Genomic DNA, 22,938 nt, shown 5'->3' with positions numbered 1-22,938 from the left:
AGGAGGTATTGTTTCATGGTATGTGTGTGTATATAATGTCTTCTGCAGTTTCCACGGTATGCATCCGATGAAGTGAGCTGTAGCTTACGAAAGCTCATGCTCAAATAAATTGGTTAGTCTCTAAGGTGCCACAAGTACTCCTTTTCTTTTTGCGAATACAGACTAACACGGCTGTTACTCTGAAACCTGTATTTAACATACTTTATCATGACAGGGCCAGATTCTGATATCCTTTCTCACATTGGTTAGCACTTTCCTCCCCAATTTATTATTACTATTTGCATTATGGTAGCACACATGGTCCCCTGTCAAGATCAGGGCCTCATTGTGGTAGGCACTGTATAAACATAAGATACAGTCCCCGCCCTGAAGCATTTACAATCTAATTTGACTTTGACGGGACAATTTGTGGAATAAGGTACTACTCAACATGAGGCAGGATCAGGAGGTGAAAGTAACATTCAACACATACCCAGTACGGGGGCCAACTCTGGCCCCTGGAAGAGGCAGGGCCGTGGGTGGAAAGGGCGGGGCTGGGGTGGGGGGTCAGCATCCCCCAGCCAGCCCATCTGCGCTGCTTGGCCCATGCCACCCAGGGCTCCAGCAGCGATTTAAAGGGCCTGGAGTTCTGGCCGCTGCTGCAGCCCTTTTAAATCATGGCCCCAGGGCAGCTGCTCCTTTTGACCCCTCTCCGTCCCCCCTGTCAGTGGCCCGGGAGGGGCAAAAGGGGCAATGACGTTAAAGCGCTGCCGTAACAGCGCTTTAACATCAGCTGAGCATGGGCTGGTACTGGCGACCACTTTTTACCGGTATGCCGTACCGGCTTACTTTCACCCCTAGGCAGGATTATTAGTCCAAGTAATAGGCAACTTTTGTACTTATAGTTTAAATTTAAAAGAGCTACAACAGAGATGGAGATATGTACCCAGTGATAATTCCCATAAAACATCTGAATGGGAGGACTGGACTGAACTATTCACACAGCGGGGGGAGGGAAAGTTGATCTGCTGCAGTCCTCTTCAGGTATCTCAGGATGTTGTCACTGTTTTAAACAACAGATACACAAAAGTCACTATCTCCTCTGACAGTAAATATGTTCAGTTCAGGAGTAAGATTACAGATTGATCTGGGAAGAGTCAGTACTGGCTGTGACACATTTTAGGTTCATAATAGATAAAGTGGAGCAGCCTGACCCATTGTCAGTCTATTTTAAGATGAACATTTGTTAAATTTTAATGAAAAAAATGTAGCACTTAAACTTTGGCAGAAGGACACTTAGTTTCTTTCTGACTTGAATAAAACTGTAAGGCACTGATTTTTGCTTTAATTACAGGCAGTAAATATGCTTCATAACAGTTTCTAAAAGCTATTGTGGTGTTGGTCAAAATGGATATTTCTCCTCCAATATGGCTGTCGGAATCTTCACGTAACTGGCACTGCTATATTCCCATCCCTGTTCCATCGGGTCAAGGCAGATATAGATATGCTGTGGGATGGAGGATAGTAACTTACTCAGTTTCCCTTCCTGGAAGAGACCTGATGGTAGTAGATTCTTAATAAAAGTGGGCCCTGTTTAATAACAGTGACATGCCTGAGAGTAATGCATGGGCAGTGATTGCTGCATACTGCTATGTCTATTTGAATCTCATCTTATATTCCTAAAAGTATTAAATTCTGTATTTCTTATCATTAAAAAAATAAAGTGATGAATGGAGAAAAAAGTTCAGTCTTTATTGGTTTGACACAAAATAATAAAAATTTAACCCAAGCATTTTCCTTTCCTTGTACGTTTCTATTTTAGGAATTCTTTAATAAAAATGTTTTACTTTTCATCCATAATAAACAGACTTTTGTCATTACAGTGTTGTTACTGAATCTCTACAGGAGGGACTGTGATGGGGAGTCCGGAATATGGACAAGTCCACACATTACAACTTCAGACCATTGTCTGTAACACAATCTCTGCTCTCTCTAACATCACTGGCAAAATTAATTTGACTAGATATTGGTGTACTAGATATAGTAAAATATATAGCCCAAAAGTTTCTCCTATCACAAAACTCCATTTCTAATCCTGCCTGCTCCTCCAGCTGCCACCCTCTCTCTTCTCTCTCCTACATGTGTTTCGATTTATTGTCCTCCAGTTCAATGCTAGACCCTTTTCAATCTGGTTTCCACTTTATACTCCATTGAAATTGCTCTCAGAGCTTTTAAGGAGCTTTTCCTAGCCAAATCTCAGGATCTGATTTTTCCCTTACTCCCCTGGTCCTCTCAGCTGCTTTTGACACTGCCAACTGTTGTCCTTTTTGTGAAATCTTGTCCTCCCTCAGCTTTTGCAACTCCATCCTCTCTCTAATCAGCCCATTAGCTTCTCATTCAGTGAATCCGCCTTGTCCCACCCATCACCTACTTTTCGAATGATCTCATTCAAAAACATGGATTTGGCTATTGTTATGGTTTGGGCTAAACCGCATTGAAACCAGCCATGCATAACTAACTCCCAGTTCAGATAGTGGTAAGAAACAGTTACACTCCTTTATGAAACCAGATAACTGAAACAACAGCAACCTCCACCCCCAACCACAGGCACATAGTACCACCCAAAACACAGGCACATGCAAGGCCAATGTGGGTGGAGGGGTTTCTCTGTGTATTGATTTGTGAAGATGTGTGTGTTAGTGAAAGAGAGGCAGAAAGACCAGAGAAGCTGAGAGAGAAGGCACCAGACAGAGCCTGAATAAGCACAGAGAGTGTGGCCCTGAGAAAAGCTTAAAGAGAAAGCTCAGGGGGCTGTGTATTCTGAATGCAGCTTGGAGCTGTGAGCAAAGAAACCATCTCCTGTTTGATTCTTGCTGTGTTCAGAGAAAGAGGACTTTGCACATTCTTTGTAAATCAACAGGATTGCATAAAAAAAACACCTGACTCAGTCATCAATTTCTCCTCCCAGTGGAAACAACCTGCACACCCTGAATTAGACTAACTGCTTAGGTACAAAAGAGGTAACACTATCATCTGGATTCTGACGACTCACAAATCTACTGCTCTACTCCAGATCCCTCTAGTTCTGTCCAAAGTAAAATCTCAGCTTGTCTTCCTGACATTCTCTTCATGGATGTTCAGTCATCAGTTTAAGCTGAGCATGGCTAAAACAAAGCTCTTAATCTTTCTCCCCATATCCTGCTCATTTTCTCAGTAATCATGCATAACACCATCATCCTCCAACTCACTAGGCAGCTTCATTTTACTATCAGCTACAATCTGTACCTTTATGTTGAGTGACCCAAAAACCTCTTGATGCCAACTTGCAGAGAGCACATGGGTACATAAAGATTACAGAAATCCCCTGGGTCTGGTATCTACATATTAGATTGCCAAAGAATGTCATGTAGGTTCTCTGACAAAAGTCTGTCATCATACTGGTCATCATAATAAATGTGAAATATATATATATGGAAAATATGTGAAGAGTTTATTTACATATATAGATATAAAGTAAATAATAAACTACTACACTACAAAATATGTTCTCTAGGTCTGTGAGTTAAGGCAGCTCACTAAAAAGTGATCCAAAAACTCCTAGCAGGCAAGGGGGGAAAGATACTTATGTCACGCTGATTGGTCATGTGCAAATTAAATATTGTTTGGTTCACAATGGACACCCATTTACAATCTGAGCAAAATGCTAATCTATAGATTGCAGAAGTTGCAGGAAAAAACAGCAGGAGTTTAGCAGTAAGACAATTAACATTTAATTAGTATAATGATTTTATAATATAACTGGGGAGACCAAAAAAAGAATTTGAAGAGCAACTAGCAAAAGACACAAAAACTAAGAACAAATTTTTTTTAAGTACATCAGAAGCCTGCCAAACAATCAGGAGGCCATCGGACAATCCAGGTGCTAAAGGAGCATGCAAGGAAAACAAGTCTGTTGCAGAGACGCTAAATGAATTCTTTACAGGGGATATGAGGGAGATTCCCACACTTGAGCTATTCTTTTGAGGTGACAATTCTGAGGAACTGTCCCAGATTCAGGTGTCAGCAGAGGAGGTTTTGGAACAAATTAAAAAATGAAACAGTAATAAGTCACTTGGACCAGACTGTGTTCACCAAAAGTTCTGAAGGAACTCAAATATAAAATTACAGCACTACTACCTGTGGTATGTAACCTATCACTTAAATCAGCCTTTTTACTACATGCCTGGAGGATTACTAATGTAACACCAATTTTTTAAAAAGGCTCCAAGGGTGACCCTGGCAATTACAGGCTGGTAAGCCTAACTTCAGAATCATGCAAATTGGTTGAAATAATAGTAAAGAACAGAATTATCAGATACACTGATGAACACAATATGTTGGGGAAGAGTCAACATGGCTTTTGTGAAGGGAAATTATGCATCACCAATCTATTAGAATTCTTTGAGGGTGTCGTCAAGCTCCAGGACAAGAGTGATCCCGTGGACAGAGTGTACCTGGACTTTCAGAAAGCCTTTGAAAAGATCACACACCAAAGGCTCTTAAACAAAGTAAGGAGTCATGCGATAAGAGGAAAGGTCTTTTCATGGATTAGTAATGGATTAAAAGACAGGAAACAAATGTTAGGAATAAATGGTCAGTTTTCACAAGGGAGAGAGGCAAATAGCAGGGTCTCCAAAGGATCTGTACTGGGACCAGAGCTGTTCAACATATTGATAAATGATATGGAAAAGGGGGTGAAGGATGAGGTGGCAAAACTGTAGATGATACAAAATTATTCAAGATAGTTAAATCCAAAGCTGACTGCAAAGAGTTAAAATGGGATCTCACTAAACTGGGTGACTGGGCAACAAAATGGCAGATTAAATTTAACACTGGTAAGTCCAAAGTAATGCATATTGGAAAACAATCCCAACTATACGTACAAAAAGATGGGGGTTCTAAATTAGCTGTTACAACTCAAGAAAGAGATCCTGGAGTCATCGTGGATAGTTCTCAGAAAACATCAATGTACAGCGGCAATCAAAAAAGCTAACAAAATGCTGGGAACTATTAAGAAAGGAATAGATAATAAGACAGAAAATATCATAATGCCACCATGTATATCTATGGTACATCCACACCATGAATAGTGTATGCAGTTCTAGTCATTCCATCTCAAAAAAGGTATATTAGAATTGGAAAAGATACAGAGATGGGCAATAAAAATGATTAGGGGTATGAAACAGCTTCCATATAGGAGAGGTTAAAAAGACTGGGACTGTTCAGTTTAGAAAATAAATGACTTAGGGGGGACATGACAGAGGTCTATAAAATCATGAATGCTGTGGAGAAAGTGAATAATGAAGTGTTATTTATCCCTTCACATAACACAAGAATGATGGATCACCCAATGAAATTAATTGGGAGCAGGTTTAAAACAAACATAAGGAAATACGTCTTCACACAATGCACAGTCAACCTGTGGAACTCATTGCCAGAGGATGTTGTGAAGGCCAAAAGTATAACTGGGTTAAAAAAAAAATTAGATACATTCATGGAAGGTAGCTCCGTTAATGACTATTCACCAAGATGGTCAGGGATGCAACCCCCATGCTCTGGGTGTCCCTAAACACCTGACTGCCAGAAATTGGGACTTGACGACACGGGATGGATCACTTGATAATTGCCCTGTTCTGTTCATTCCCTCTGAATCATCTGGACCTGACCTTTTGCCTGACCCCATAGGGCCATTCTGATTTTCTTAAATCTGAAACTATATCTCAGGTGCGGAAGAACCCCCCAAGCATTCCTTCAATCTGTGAGGACAAGCCACCCGCAGGCTTGATCTTATAAGAAGGGATTTCAGACAGACTGGTTGAAAATGCTGTGGAAAAAAAACACAGGGTAAGCTATCTTGTAGAACGTAAGGGAATGCCTTGTAAGTTAAGTTTAGGCTGTAGAAAGTATGTTATGATTTTTTGTTTCCAATATTTTCACTCTATCACTTGAAACTGTATTCTTTGATAATGAACTTATTCTTGTACTCACTATATGTATATAAAAACTGTTGTGTGTTAAGTAAAGTGGTGATCTCGAATTTAATCTCACAAGCTGGGGTGTACTGTTCCTTTGGAAACAGAGGATATAAGAGTTCTGTGACTGTTCAGTGGAATAGGGGCTGAGCTCTCCAGATGGACGCTCAGAGGACTCGGGAACTGGTGTGTGCCTGTCGTTAACCTGTACAGAGAAAGCGAGGCCTGCAATGCTGTGCTTATGTTACCAGCAGCTCGTGGTTTAAGGGCACTGATCCATAGCAGGCACAGACAAGACTGCCTCATGCTAAGAGCCAATGGTGGCAAGGTGCCTCACAACCCTAGGTACTGCTGGGTAGCGTGACATATATAGAATTGTTTCATTGAATCTGAGTTCAGCCAGGGGTCAAAACTGGGGGGATGTAGGGTTCAATTCACTGCATGTTCACAGGAGCTGTGTAGCTTACTCCAGATGCTGCCAACAGTATAGTAGCCCAGTGCTCCACATCTTCCCATTCTGCCACAGGAGTGTTTTGTTCTGTATTTTAAAATGTCTCATTAGATGTTTCTAGCCACACCCACTGGCTACTACAAACAGTTTTCTGGTGACAGAATGGCCTGACAATATTAACTTACACAGCTCAATTTCATAGTACTTAGCCCTTTCTGGACCTTTTTTTTATACAAAGGATAGCATATGGCCCTTTGTTAATAATATGCCTTTTCTTTGATGTGATATGAATAAATAAATCCTCAAACACAATTACATTTATAAATAATACAAAAGTGATCTGTGATCAAAAGTATTTATTATGCAGTAACTACCGAGTTAGGAAAAATCCAAGCTATATAAAGATATGATATCTATTTTTTTAAAAGATATTAACCATTTCAGTGGCCAAGTTAAACAAGATACATTTAGGGCTAAATTGGCCTCCTTCCTAAGCTTCATAAAATCACACATATGTGCTCCAGGGAGAGAGATAATGCAACCCTAATTGTGTCTTGTTGAACTTGGACATTTAGATGGCTAACCCTTTACTAACTTGGTCCTTTTTATATATTAATAACTGTTCCAAATGGTGTCTTTTCCTATTAGAGTGTCATTCTGTCAGCAATTTGGGCCTGATGAAAAAGACCACGAGGCAGTGAGGCAAAGCAGACTTGGCAAGATAGAGAACATGTGACCCCCAGCAACAGCCTTTGTTAATTTATTATAAATACCTTGGAGTTTGGGGTTTTTTTTAAATTTCTTTTCAAGATAACGTCTAAAAAAATAACCCTTCCCTCCCATCTCTTTCTCTCTCTCTCACACACACACACACACACACACACACCCTACTCCAAACAGAGACAATGCAGCGATCTACTGTATAAAGTGGCATTGCTTCTCCAAAAAGAGATGTCAAAGTTTCAGCCAGTGGAACAGTCAGAGTGGCTGAACATTCCTAGTAGTGTCATAAAGATACAACGCTTAGCTCTTATTTCAGATTTATTTTTGACCCTTTTTATCCACTGTTCTCAAAGCAGTTTACAAAGGTGGCTCAGTATGTGTTATCTCCATGTCACAGATAGTGGAAGTGCTGCAGTACCTGGGGTGGAGAGGATTCTGCCTAAGGTTATACATCAGGTTAGATGCAGAACTAGGAACAGAACCCTTCCGTGTTCTATCCTCTAAACAGGTGTTTCTTGTCTTTTCCAAAGTGTGACCCCACGTTACCGCAGAAAGAAATTTTGAGACCCTCCTCTCATCTAGCCATAAAGAGGGTGATTGCAACAAACCTTCCCACTGATCTGTTCATGACCCATTTGGACTCTCAGCCCCCAGACTGAGAACCCATTCATTAGACCATGTAGACTCAAGTACTTATTACTTTTGTGCATGACTGACTTTTCCTAACTTGGCTGCATTTTATCACCTTTTTGTTCAAACAATTTACTATGTCAGATAAAGCAGGTGACCCCAACCCTGTCATATCAGTCGTGATACTGACTTCAACTAGTTTACACATGTGAGCAGAGCTGGTCATACCCTGCTAACAGGCAAGCATAGCAGTTGTAATTTCATGATGAGCATTACTAATTGCAAAACCAAAACTTGATAGGCCTAATTTTTGGCCTTCCAGCCTCAGTAGTGTCATCTATAAGTTATGACGACTGCCTGACTCATTTGTAACCTAAGAACAAATTGGTCAATATTCATAATATTATTATTATTTAATAATTATAGTGCCCAAGCAAGATCAGGGCCCATTGTGCAAGGAGCTGGAGAAAAACACATGAAGATACAGTCTCTGCCCCAACGATCCTGAACAATCTAAAAGTTTGACTCCATAAAGCAATTTCCCCCCGTGATAATTATAATGCTCAACATTAATATAGTACTTTTCCTTCAAGATTGTCAAAATGCTTTACAAACATATGCAAGCTTCACAATAAACCTGTCTTTCAAAACAGGTAATGATGATGCTCCCCATTTTACAGACAGAGAAACTGAGGCAGAGAGGAATTTAAGCCAACAGTTTCTAAATTTAGGTGCACAGCTTGAGATACCTGGGACCTGATTTTCTGAAGTTCTGAGCACCCTCACACCCATAGACCTCAGATGGAGCTGTGGGTGCTCAGCATCTGGGAGTCTGGTCCAAGTTTCTTCAAGCTTCCCAAGATTAGTGGATACCTGAAAACGTTGACTTAAGAGACAAGCCCAAGATTCACTGTCAGAGCCAGGACCAAGAGCCAGGGTTCCTGCCCCATAAGCCTGTTCTTTAACTACAAAACCCTTATTGCTTCATTACGTGAACATTATACCTAGGACCACTCAGCTTGAACCATTTGTTCATTATGTTGTTTTGGAAATTGCAGGTGCAAAGCATCTCTACCACTTAAGGCATCTGTCCTCTGATGCTCAATGCAAGTTATGTGCAACCATGGGCAGAATTTGATCCTATGGGTGAAAGTCACCCAAGGTCAGAGGGGCTCACCAAAGCCCATCCACTCCACTTAAGCCCTGCTTTCGTCCTCTGCATGTGACAGGAATGGAGGATGCCTTTAGGGCAGGTAAGAGGAGAGTGGCCCCAAACCCCCACAGATATAGAGGAGCAATAGCCATGGTATACAGCAGCTTCTCACAGTGTGTGCAACCTGGGGTTGTGGTGTAGCCCCTTTGGAGGCTACTATTGTAACCTATTCTATGCTGGGGCATTGGTCCAGTACTGATTTAAAGAGAAGAGTGCCACCTACTGAATCACCAATACCAATTACAGTACCATTTCCAGCTCCCTGGGATAATGTATTCCAGTCGAAGGCACTGACACAGCCTGACATCTGAAATGAAGCAAACAAGTTGCTCTGGGTCTGAGCATGAACGTAAAAAAAAATTCATGATATGAAAAATAGAAGTGTAAGATCATAGAGCAGATGTTGCTAAGTGTTGGTAAGCAGTACAATACATGCATGTGACTGCATTGCATACGTCAGCTGCTGAAGCAAGAATATCCACACCAGAGACACAGAACTATAACGTTCAGTGGACTAGGAGAAAAGCAGGAGCTAGGAACTCCTGTCCCAGAGGGCTAAGATCCCCCACAACCATTCATAATGGGGTTCCTGAAGCTAACTGGAGAAGAGGGTACACATATTCTGTCTGACACTGTGAAAGAAACATGTAGAGATTAAGATACACTTTAAAAAACACCACTTTTCTTTCTGCTGTTTTCATCTTTGGCTCCATCAGTCTGTCTGCAGGCGAACACATGACTATTCTGCAGCTGCCAGGCTTGCACTGCTGAAATACTACTGACTCTACTCCCAGTACACAATGTAGGTGCTGTGTTATTTATAGCCATAACCCAAATCATGCAAAAATGACTTTTTCCAAATAGAACCCAGTGTGTGGAATAGTGCCACATATGCATCCATGTCTAAAAATACATACACGACTTACCTTGAAAAAACCCAACTAGCTTAATTTTCACTGCAATGTCCTGCTCATTTCCTAAAATAATATGGAATTTAGACCATTAGCAATATGTGTACCTCAAACATTTTCAAAAAGCACTGTAAGAAAAATAAACCATAAGCAAAATGGTTAAACATGTTATTATTCATGTTGCATTCATAGTAAATTGCATAATAGTTTTCATGTCTTAATTACTTAAATTTTATATTGAGCTATAGTGATATTATCTCTCTTTTTGTCTCCACACAATTGTATTTTATAATAGCTTTTATTAGGGCTTACATGAATGGAATTTAAAATGAATGCATCATTTCTGTTACTTGTGCAGTTGAGAAAAGAGAGCACTTTTCTGATATTTGGCATGAAAAGTGCTTTCCTTTGTGTTTTATGACATATCGCAAATTGTATTAGTTGGGGACATATTTTGAACTAAGAGGAATAGAGAACAGTTCTGTCGCTTATAGTAACTCCCTCTTAACGTGAAAGAGGGTGTGAAGTTCAGTGTATGAAGTGGGGGGGGAAATCCCCCAGGAAAGGCTTGATCCTGAATGAAATCAAAGACAAAACGTCCATTAATTCAATGGGAGAAAAATTGAGCCCTCAGAGTTCCATTTAGTTAAATAGACTATACATTAAAAGCAGTCTGTTTGTCTACTCCATAACTTCACATCCTTGCCCATCCCCTCTCATGCATCAATCTATCTGCTCCACCAGCAATGTCAGCCTTGATACCCTCACAAATGTCTCTGGAATTTTTTCCATGTCATTCTTTATGTTTGGGACACCTTCTTCAAGCCAACTTACTCACAGTCTCACAGTTGGGGCAGAGACTTACATCATTCAAATCCCTATTAAAGACTCACATCTGCCACCCCACCTACACTCAATGTGTAGGGTGGATGTAAAGAAAAATATTTGTTTGAAATCATTAACAGAACTATCAAGATCTGTATATGCTTTAACAAATAACTGTCTAATCTTATTACCGTCATTCTTACCCTTCCTCACAAGGTATTTCAAATAAAAAAAAATCAAAGGCATTTTAGCTATATTTACATATTAGAAATTTTTGACATGTATTTTTTGGACTTGGAGGGGTGAGATTGGGGCTATTAACTAGAGGAAGAAATGTAAAAGTAACCCATTGGTATGTATGAGATGTTTTGTTTATTACTTTGATCAGAAACCAATAACAGACTCTAAAAAAAATAAGGTCCAATCCTGCTGTCCTTACTTGGGCAAAACTCCTATGTATGGCAGGTTTCAGAGGAACAGCCGTGTTAGTCTGTATTCGCAAGTGAGCTCACGAAAGCTCATGCTCAAATAAATTGGTTAGTCTCTAAGGTGCCACAAGTACTCCTTTTCTTTTTATGTATGGCAGTTAACTGAAGATTTCGCTCAGAAAGGACTGCAACATCGAGCCAATAGTACAGCAAGCAAAGGCCATTGTTCCATAGTATAGATGAACAAAGGATGGCTACCAAACAAAGTTTATCTCCATAGGAATATACATGGGTGATCCTCCAACTCCACATCCAAACAGGGTCAGATTTTGTCCTTAGTTATCCCTATCTGTAACGGGAGGGCAGAATTTATCCTTTAAGCCCTTTTACAAAGCCCAGTGCTGTGAAATCTCAAGCTATTATGTCCTTTCTTTACCTATCTCAGCCCTTTTAGCAAATCTTAGAACCTGCCTAGTGATTCCATTCAGTCCCTCCATCGGTTTTGCTAAGTGCAATGCCTTCTGCATTGATCTCCAGGAATAGTCATTCATTCTGAGCTTTTTTATTCCGAGGACTGGTTCTTTTTTTCCCCCCTCTCTTTTTTATTAACATGTCCACACTGTTACTAAACATAAAGGGTTTCTCAAGGAACCAATTTTACCACATTTGTTTGGGTGTTATATGGATGTTCGGAATGGAAATCAAGAGTACAAAAATAGATTTTGTTGATTTATGAGACAGTCCTGTTTTCAATTCACCATCAGTATGTGCAGACACGATGCAGTCAAGAAATGAAGCATCTGGTTCCCCCAGGTTTCATTTATGAACTTTAGCACCAGATGTAAATCATTCATAAAATCCCAAAGTGTTGGAAGGGTCTCTTCCTTCATTTTAACAAACATATACTCCAAGTACTGTACCTAACACTTCACATAATTTGTTATAAACGATGGGATCTGAATTTTAATGTCTTCCAGAAATAAATTTTCAAGGGGGAAAAAAAAGAACAGGTGATTGTAGCAATCCTAATTTCTAACCGTGAATTCTCTTTGAAACCAAAAGATGTCACTTTAAGTTATTATATCCAAAGTCTACATGTTATTCCCTGCATGCTTTGAGAGAGAACAAACCTATTAGCCTGTAACTATTCCTCCCCAAATCCTTTCCATTAGTGTCACATCCATGTCAATAAACAGCAATTCAATATCAAATCTGAATAGCTGCGTTGGTCTCATCTACCAGTCGCCCTCCCTCTCGTCTTTCAAATCCCTGCTTGACTCACACTTGTTCACACAGCCCCCTCCTCCCATCATTCATAATCCCCACAACTTCCCTCCCCAGAACAGTTGTGTCTGTTGCACTGCATCTGGGTGTTGAACACAACAGGACAACTCACGGGTGAAAAGTTAAACACATGCATAAGTGACTGTAGGATAAGGGTCTTAGACTGTAAGCGATCTGGGGCAGGGAAACCTGTCTCCTCCCATGTGTATAAAAATCCTTGCAGTGCTCCACACAGGATTTAAATCCACTGCTATTATTAACAACAAATGGTTTCTTCTGGCTCTTGCATGACATTATCCAGAAATATCAGGCATGCATTTCACATATTCAGGATGTTCACACTGTATTCAGAGTAGGGCAAATCCTGATTGCTGGGAAGGTGCTGAGCAGATGCATGGGTGGAGCTGACAGGAGGAATCCTCTATGAAGACTACTTAAATCCAATGGCCGGAATGGCCTCTGCTGGCCTTTACATGGGGGGAATCAGAAAAAATGGGAGCATCCAGGTAGCAACGGATCCTCTGTCACTGCTTTCAGCCTGCTCCTGGTGCACCTCCTACACCCAAAACCTGCCCTCTTTCCCCTTGCACAGTAGAACCCACTGGTACCATTGCCAGGACCTTAGAGGCATGGAACTAATTTTCCCCTGTGTACAGACATATGGTATGGCACATATACACATATACATATACACATATACTGTAGCTCACGAAAGCTCATGCTCAAATAAATTGGTTAGTCTCTAAGGTGCCACAAGTACTCCTTTTCTTTTTGCGAATACAGACTAACACGGCTGTTACTCTGAAACATATACACAATGTATATGGTACATATTAGTAATAATACACTGTGACAGACTATACCCTTGTGTTCACACCCTATGCACTATTGTAATAATATTTGTGGAAGGTTTGTCTTGTGAGGTGTCATTTAAAAACTCAATTTGCTGATCAATAATATATTGGTGCAATGCACATATAAACACTATATGTGACGTTATGACCATAAGCTGAAATAATGACTGAAGTATGTTTCCCAGATAAGTCTGGAGAGTGGCCAAACCAGTTCCTCAGAGACAAAGGGCAAGCTGACATCTCAGCCAGGTGTCAATAAGGCTGATGGACCATTATCTGCTAAGTGTCCATTCTTTGGCATGAAAGGGGACAGGGACAAAAATCTACATTTTAGCGAAGAAGCAGCATGGAGTTTCCTTTTGCCACATAGGAAAAGGATGTGTCTCAGCTGGAAGTGTTTTTCAATAGAGGGACTGAAACCATAGAAAGGATGGACAAACACTCCACGGCACCCCTTTCTTTCTCTTTCCCCATCACAGTCACCTCAGCTGAGATGACAAAAGGAAACAATCTTTGGTCTCTGGAGGAGGGGTCCTGACCTGGGAGTTTCTACGGAGTCAGTAATCTGCTGGAGCATGTGGTGAGAAAGTTTGTTTTGCAACTAAGATAGTTTCTCAAGTAAATACTAGTAAATATTTTATCTTTATTTTTCTTGTAACCATTTCTGAATTTTATGCCTCATTACTTATACTCACTTAAAATTGCTCTCTTTATAGCTAATAAACTTGTTTTACTGTTTTATCTAATCCAGTGTGTTTAAATTGGAGTGACAACAATAAACTGGCATATTAGTCCCTTAAAGAAATAACAGAGTTAATATATTTGTATTATCGAGGAGAGGGCTGGGCAGTACAGGACATACATTTCTAGGGGAAGATCCGGGACTCGGGATGTGTTGGGGTCACCCTGCAATATAATCAAAACTGGTGAGAGCTAGGGTGCAGCTCTCAGTTTGCAGTTACACACAGACACTCGGGATGCGGCTTGCATGCTGGAAGGCTGTTTGCATTCCCAGTGGGAGCTACTATTGCAAGGCACTGTAAAGCACCCCAGGTTGCAGGACAGGGTTGACAGAGTTCTCCCCTATTCTGGGCTGGTACAGTTCCATACACCTCCTTGTAAATTATCCCCAAGACATTTCCCTTATGAGCTTCAGCAACAATATCATCTGACATTTATTTATTGCCATTTCTATAGTGCTCATCACTACAGTATCTAAGCATCTATAGTTTTTGATATGATAACATTCAACTCCAAGAGTTATATGAAATTAGGGAGAACCCTCTCAGCCATGCAGCCTACCCATGTGGACAGGCCATGGGTAGGCTGCATGGATTTGCCAGGCCATGGAGCAGCCACAAATAAGGATACACATAGTTCAGTCCACAGGAGCATGCTGGGAACATAGCAAGTTGCTTTGGGCAGGCTTGGGATGTAGCAGGGGCACGTCCACTGGCTACAAATCCCATGGAAAGGTCACAGTTGCTACTATAGCCAATGGTTTATAGTATTAATTGTGGAGAGATTGTTTGAATGCCCTAAACATTTGGGAAGAGAAGTATTCTTTTCATTCTGTCCCAGCCTTGGACCCCTCCATAATCCCCAGTTATTCAACCTCTGCATTGGGGATAAGAATTTCTCCTTAAAGTACATAAAAGGATCTCTTCACCCACAATTAAAATGCAATGTTCTCTGAGGTGAAACACCGCACATGTTTAGCAATGTGAACAGCAACACTGCACTACAGTTTACGGCAATAAATGAAGAATACTGCATCTAATTGAAACTTTAGGGGAGATTTAGGTGCAATATTATGTACCCAAGTTGAAATTTGGCCTGAATATTGGCCTTAACATCTCTATTCTTAAGGAATGCGATATGAGAATTTTTAATGATCAGCATCTCACTTTCATGCATTGTCCAAAACACTCCATTTCTAGGAACACAAGGTCCTTTAGCACCATTCAGGGACATTGGTTTGGGGGAAAAGAGCCACTTACAGAATCACCAGCACCACTTCCTGTGTCCTGAAGATGCTCTATCTTGCCTTACACACCAACTGATTCAGTGGTTCCCAGTTACAACCACTTTTGCACAAATCCTTTACCACCGAACTCCACTGGGCACAACAGAGCTGAGCTCCAGGATCTGGCCTAGAATGTTGTAAGATTATTACAATTAGGCGGTGATCAAAGAATAGGAAAATGATTTCATGAAAAACTTCAAAGTGGCTCAGAGGGTTCAGAATGGGCCTCTTTTCCAGTGCCTCCAACATTTGCTGTGATATTTCTTACCGACATGTTTACTGAAATTGATTTTAAAATCATGTTTGACTTACTGAAAATCCCAGTTTTCTGCAAGGAAATTCAGCTTTTGGTAAACAAAATATTTCAAAAACAATTCTGATTAAATGTATAATAGAAAATTTCACAAAAGATGGAAAATTTCAATGGTGTTGACAATTTTTCCTGAAGTTTTGGGTTTTATTTAAGAAAAGGTCATTTTTGATGACAAAAACTTTGATAAGAAATTTTGATCAGCTTTCTTTATAATGTTTAATGGAGGAAACCCGCACATAGCCCCAAATTCATCCCGTGTCAACAGAAGTGGACTGGCAAGTCTTCGGGAATTACTGCAGTATGTTATGCACCCAATTTCACCCCAGTATCATTTTATTTGAAAGAAGCTGATTCCAAAATTCCCGCCCTCTCCCTACACATATTGTTGGAAATCTGGACTCATACATGTATTTAGGTAGATAATTAACAATATTCCATTCTTTCTCATGCCCTGTGTATCTCTGTATTATCTTGTAATATGAGGCCAGATTCTGAAAGCCATATTCATGCTAAGTAGTACGTTATTCCTTGAGTAGTCCCCACTGATTTCAATTTCAAAATGAGGCTACTTATGAAGTAAGATACTACTCATTGTAAGTGAGGGTTTCAAATCTGGCCCTTACATTGTAAACAGAGTGGCATACACTTATAACATTTAAATGATATGGCATTTATACTTTGTCCTCAGAATTTGTTGTAAATGTCAACATATTTCCAATGTATGCATAACTATTGCACACCTTCAAAAGATATTTTACCTCACTTTGCATTCTTTCTTTATCTACATTGACAATCCATGCAAGGGGAAGGGAAAATACCAGAATCCAAATGAGCCTGATGGAGGGATTTTGTTCAGACAAATGACTAATGTCATGCCCGCTATTCGAGAAGCGCCATTAATTATTTTATTCCCCTTCCCACCATGTCAGAGGCTGCAGATTGAGCCTTTCAAAGCTCCACAGACAGAACTGGCAGTCTCATCCCTGTCCCACAGTGCTTGGGTGGTCTCTCTCAAACTCACCAGGACAGGAATACCACCACCTTGATCCATAATGGGATCATCCATTTCAGTTGTCTGCTCAGGCTTCCCAGACTAATGATTTATTTGCAGAGGTAAAGCCAGGGAACTCCTCCCACCCACCCACCCCCACCACAAACACAGACACACACACTTTTTTAAACTGGTCAAAATGTTCTGTAACTTCCCAGTGGGGAATGGGTTCCCCCCTCCCTCTTGTATATATTTATATGGTTTCCATTATCATTTGATAAATGTGTTATGACACACTATTTACCTCAGCCTGCAGCTCTGGGGAACTTTGAGTAGCTCCCTTTCACACCTCTGCCACCCACTAGGAATTTCACAGATAAATCATAGTCCCAGATTAAGATAATGCAGTTTAGTGCTGAAAAGGGAGAAGAGATTCAAGATTAGGTTCACTGGAAAAGCCTCTGGCTTCAGTTCTCTCTCTGCTTCTGTTAGATGCATAGAAGCTGCTTCTCAGTCCATGGTGGAGTCTCTGTTTCAGTTGGTCATGTTTTGTCTCCCAGGGGCAAGGTGATATTTTCTATCTGCTGCTATGATTCACCGTCCTTGCAGCCTCCAGAGAAATACTCTGGATACAGTCCTGGTATAAGTGGGAGCAAGTGCAGGGAAATCAATAGCATTGTACCCATTTATACCATGGTTGAATTTAGCCTTTTGTTTCCAAGAGCAGGAAGTCTGCCTGCAAGTACAATATAAACGATCTAAGGCAAAATCTTCCTGTTGAAAAGAAATATATATTTAACTCAATAATCAAATAATTCTTTGTAATGCTTATTCAATAATCTATAACAATCAGAAAGTCTCATGTATTTTTCCATGTGAACCATCTGCCCTCAAACTGGTGACGAAATAAACATCACTGTGGCAACAACAACAGTTGCCTTCATGAAATAGTGGAAACAGGGAAATGTTTGATGCAATTTTAACTTTTTTTTAAAATGAGATTTGGCAATGGAAAACCAGAGAGACAGCACCATAATCCAGGTCTCAAAAGTGACTAGAGGTTTGGGAGACTCAGTTTGTGGGGGGCCCAACCTGAGACCTCTTAAAGAAGCCTTGGCATGCAAACTTAGGCATTGCAATGCTGAGTGTCTAGAAAAATCAGAGGAACCACATTGCAATACACAAAATCTGAGTTAGATGCCTAGACTCCCTACACAATGCATGGGGAGAGAGAGTTGCCTAAGAATGTGATCCACCAAAGCCAGCTTTCTTGGTGGGGAGCTGCTAACGTAGTCAACGGGAAATACTGAAGACAGATGTGCCCTAAGCCCCACCCCTTTCTTGGAGATAGGTGCCTAAGTTTAGGCTGCTGGAAGATGCCTAGTTCTGTTAAGCAATGCATGAACATGAACCTAAGGCATTTCTTAAGAGAATGAGTTAGGCACCTGCCCCCGCCACATAAAATGGCCAGAGGAGGAAGTGTCCACCTCCTCCAGCCAGATTTTGAATGGGATTGGATTCAGATGCAATCTCTGAGTATGCCTACCAGATTGGGCCCTTACACTTAGGTAGCCAAACGGCCACCTTTCCCTGGTTCGTGAATTGCTCTGGGGCTTAGGTGGGAGACAGACATCCAACCGCCTAGAGTAAGGTAGCAGTGTGCATGCCCATAGGCAGAAATTTAGGTTGCTACAGGGTTTGGTGAGAGCTTTGGGGATTGCAGTGGAGCCAAAACTGGGACTTGGGCACCTAAACCCAGCCTGCAAGAGAGTAAAGTGCTCAGTGACCTTCTGTATCAGCAGTTCTAATCTCCAGCCTCTATTTGGAGATAGAGTGGCCTGTACTTGTTCCTAGGTTATTTTGACATTGTACAGTGACAAAGAGTAAAACAACAGCTCTTTAAATAGCAGAGCTGGCTTTGCAGATGCAGCAGCAGCAGCTAGTCAGCTGCCACGTGGCTAAAAGAATGTCCATTCTTTCCCCTCCAGAGTCTGTTTCTGTTTATCCGAATTAGGATGAAAAATAATTGTGCCTATGGATATGTCTACACTGCAGTTAAAACCCCATGGCTGGCCAGTGTCAGCTGACTTGGGCTTGCAGGGCGGATTAACTGAAGTGTAAATGTTTGGGCTGAGGCTGAAGCCCAGGCTCTGGGACCCCACAAGGTGGGAGGGCCCTAGACTTTGGACTCCAGCCTGAACCTGTACGTCTACACCACAATTAAACAGCCCCTTCAGCCCCTTAGCCCGATCGCTGCAAGCCTGAGTCAGCTGACATGGGCTAGCCATGCGTATTTAATTGCAGTGTAGACACACCCTATATTTTTTAGCACCAACCCCCCAAAAAGTGGAAAGTAGGTTCTTCCCTATGAACATAGGTCTACAGTAAAAAAAAAAAAAAACCCAAAAAAACCCCAACCCAACAATATATTCTCCTGCATTTGAACACTAACAAAATAGTTTGGCAAATCTCTGTCAGAAATAAAATTTAGAAATATGAGCTAGATAATGAATGGGATGATACATCATGCCAGGTTATATTAATAGATGGTGTTATGCAACAAAAACAATATGCCAGTGTAAGTAGGTGTGATGTATTATAAAGATGATACTTCAAGCTTAAGCAACAGTAAAAGAAAAAAAAGCACTACCAAATCAATCATGGCTAAAAAGTAGTTAGTGGTACAAATATAATTAACTGAGGACTCATCATCTGACTCAGTTAATAACTCATGTGGCAAGTGTGGCTATTCTGAATGACAAGTCATATTTCTATATTTCTGAGTCCAGATTGCTACAGTGCTTGTTTGCTGTTGTACCTTTCTGCCTCATCAATGCTATTTTAAAAGTATGTACACTCAGCTCATGGTAACAGTGAGAAAAAAATCGAAATTCTGTTTGATTGCACTAAAAAGAGGAAGTTAAAACAGAGGTTGGAATCAGCTGGAAATGTCACTTGATGTTCCATGACTTTGCTAAGGAAACTCAGAGAAGATGGTGAATTATATTTACTGTCTTTGTAATAAGAAATCCCCACAACCTTGTCAGTGGGTCATCAACTTGTGAGACCATTCACTTTGAAATCTCCAGCTTATGAGCTTTTAACAAGTGGAGAGTAGAGCTGGTGAAAAAATGGAAACCATTCTATGTGAAAATTTTTGCAACATTTTCCCCTGTTTATTTTCCCCCTCAACATTCTAAATGTTGATGAAAAATGTTGTCAAGGTTTTGCAATTTTTGTTTTTTAAAAAAAAAATCAACCTGCTTTAATGTACAGAATAACCAGGCACTCAGAGACCATGTTATAAAAGGCTTGATTAGATTATTTAATCAAATCTAGATTTCTTACTAAATCTAAGAAAAAAGGACAATGGAACACCTGACGGATAATTCTACTCTAAAGATTTTGAACTATTAAAAAAAATATTTTTAACAAATATTAACAGGATCATATTCACCTGATTAAAAATGACTTCCTGGCACTGGGTCACACGTGTGAGCTGGGTCACTTTGTGTGCTTGCCTCTCCCTATATAGTCAGGTAAGTGACTTAGCAGTCACACTCCCTATGGCGATGACTCAGTGCATTGCTTTTCCTGTTTTATTCTATGAAACACATAATATGATGTGACTAACACAGCTCATTTTGATGAGTCACGGAGCCAGGAAATGTACAGAAGATATGGTTTTCTGAAAAGTGCAGTCCAAATATCTGCTGGAAAAACAAAGTTAAAAAAAATGCTTGAACTTTTAAACAAAAAACAAAACAAGTCCTACGTAGTGCAAACAAAGTTTCAGATAGTAAAATGTTAGCGTCCAAATTTTTTTGTTGCTGTTACAAGTAGTGTAGCTAGTTGGGTTGAGGGGAAAACCCTTATCCCCTATACCTGTTACAGGTGCCCTCAGTTCAGTCAGACCATCTGGGCTGACATTTTCAAAACTGCCTAGGGGATTTAGACACCCACATTTTAACACAAATTAGAACATGAAAATCTCAGCCTCGTGGTATTTTTTCCATAAAGGGCCAGATTGATTAAACTGATTCTGGGAAGTGAAAATTACTCCCATTCCTTTCCAACTCTCTTCCCAGCACCCATGGACCCGGTCATCAATATAAAGGGAAGGGTAACAACCTTCCTGTATACAGTACTATAAAATCCCTCCTGGCCAGAAGCACAAATATTCTTTTACCTATAAAGGTTAAGAAGCTCAGGTAACCTGGCTGGCACCTGACCAAAAGGACCAATAAGGGGACAAGATACTTTCAAATCTGGGGGAGGAGGGAGAGGCTTTTGTCTGTCTGTTCTGTGTACTTGCTGGAGAGAGATCAAGAAAGCAAACAATCCAATTCCATTAGAATTAGTAAGTACTAGCAAGGAAATGCGTTAGTTTACTTTTGTTTTGGCTTGTGATTTTCTCTGTGCTGAGAGAAAGGTGTATTCCTGGTTTTTTTCTTTTGTAACTTTAAAGTTTTTGCCCAGAGGGAAATCCTCTGTGTTTTAAATCTGATTGCCCTGTGAGATTAGCTTCCCTTCTAATTTTACAGAGGTGCTTCTTTTACCTTTTTTCTTTCTAATAAAGTTCTGTTTCTTTTAAGAGCCTAACTGATTTCTCTATTGTCCTAAGACCCTGGGGTTTGGGTCTGTGATCACTTTGTAACCAATTGGTTAGGATATTATTCTCAAGCCTCCCCAGGAAAGGAGGTGTAAGCACTTGGGGGGATAGGAACTCCAAGCGGTCCTTTCCCTGATTCTTTGTTAAATCACTTGGTGGTGGCAGCGTACCCTCCAAGGGCAAAGAGTTTGTGCCTTGGGGAAGTTTTACCCTAAGCTAGTAGAAATAAGCTTAGGAGGTCTTTCATGCAGGTCCCCACATCTGTACCCTAGAGTTCAGAGTGGGGAGGGAACCCTGACAGACCCTACAAAGAAGGAACTGCTTTTGTTTGCACCACAGACTTCATAAGAGCCGTGGTTCAGATGATGCACAGAATCAGAGCATCCCCAGCCAGCCTGCCCATGCCCTTATAACTTCCTTGCTCCAAAGCAGCACAGCCTTTTCCACTCCTAGGTGGACTTTCTGCCTAGATGGCCCACCCCCAGGATTGAACTGGTTGAATTTAGGCTGGCTAATAATAACCCTCATTACCACTACAAAAGTGATTTTTTCCTCCCTTGGTATTCTACTGTTAATTAAATTCTCTCGTTAGCACTGACCCCCCACTTGGTAAGGCAACTCCCATCTTTTCATGTACTGTGTATATATACCTGCTACTGTATTTTCCACTCCATGCATCTGATGAAGTGGGTTTTAGCCCACAAAAGTTTATGCCCAAATAAATGTTAGTCTCTAAGGTGCCACAAGGACTCCTCATTGTTTTTGTTGATACAGACTAACATGGCTACCACTCTGAAACCTGTATGTAGTTTATTCCGTTTGCTGAAATCGTAGCCATGTATGTGTTGTCATTTCTTACATCTATTAAAGTAACAATATGCGAGCCTATTGCACAAGGTACAATCTATACCAGCAGTTCTCAAACTGTGGTTCAGGATCCCAAAGTGGGTCACGACCCCCTTTGAATGGGGTCACAAGGGCTGGCTTAGACTTGCTGGGGCCCGGAGCTGAAGCCCAAGCCCCACTGCCCAGGGCCGAAGCCAAAACCCAAGAGCTCCAGCCCTGGGTGGTGGAGCTCAGGTTGCAGGCCCCCTACCTGGGACTGAAGCGCTTGAGCTTCAGCTTTGGCCCCCCTGCCTAGAGTGGTGGGGCTCAGGCTTTGCCCCCCCTACCCAGGGCAGTGGGGCTTGGGAAGGCTCAGGCTTCAGTCCCCACTCCTGGGTAGTGAAATAATTTTAGTTGTCAGAAGGGGGTCACAGTGCAATGAAGTTTGAGAACCCCTGATCTATATGCATAATGAGACAATCTCTACTCTAAAGACTTTATAATCCAAAGAGAAAAGACAAAGGGTGACAAAAAGAAGTGTTATCCATACTGTAAAGATGGGGAACTAAGACACAGAAAGCTTGAGTAAATTGTCCCAGGTCTGTAGCAGAAAGCTTCCAAGCCCCACTCTAGTGCTATAACCACAAAATCATTCTTCCTCTCTGACCTGCCTTGTTCGTATACATGGTTATTGATGCTGTGTCCTGAAGTGTTTCTATACAATAGAATCAAACCCCATCTAGACATCAGATGACAATATTTACAATATTTCACACAGTAGTATGTCTTCTTGAAGAATTCTTTAATTTTAATTTTGCTAATCTGTTATAGCCAGGGGAAAAGGCTGATGGAGTATTCATTC

General features: G+C 40.9%; 1 protein-coding gene across 18 annotated transcripts in view; it reads right to left on the bottom strand.

Annotated features, from left to right (window-relative positions):
• LOC142072579 (uncharacterized) overlaps positions 1–22,938 on the bottom strand; it is a 265,356-nt gene that overhangs the window by 189,373 nt on the left and 53,045 nt on the right. For 11 of the 18 annotated variants that reach the window (XR_012669065.1, XR_012669061.1, XR_012669066.1 and 8 more), the window contains 2 exons: positions 16,944–17,054; positions 15,310–15,462 (listed from right to left, as the gene is read on the bottom strand). The exons of 5 other annotated variants lie outside the window; for them this stretch is intronic. The gene's annotated coding sequence lies outside the window, so the exon portion shown is untranslated. Of the gene's footprint in view, positions 1–9,933; positions 9,985–15,309; positions 15,463–16,943; positions 17,055–22,938 lie in introns of all 18 variants that reach the window. 2 more of the 18 variants (XR_012669053.1, XR_012669059.1) reach the window with 2 other exon arrangements.

Source organism: Caretta caretta, chromosome 6, assembly GCF_965140235.1.
Source record: "Caretta caretta isolate rCarCar2 chromosome 6, rCarCar1.hap1, whole genome shotgun sequence".
In the NCBI taxonomy this organism is placed as follows: domain Eukaryota; kingdom Metazoa; phylum Chordata; order Testudines; family Cheloniidae; genus Caretta; species Caretta caretta.
The sequence above is the reverse complement of the archived record's forward strand: the minus strand, read 5'-3'. Positions and strand labels throughout refer to the sequence as shown.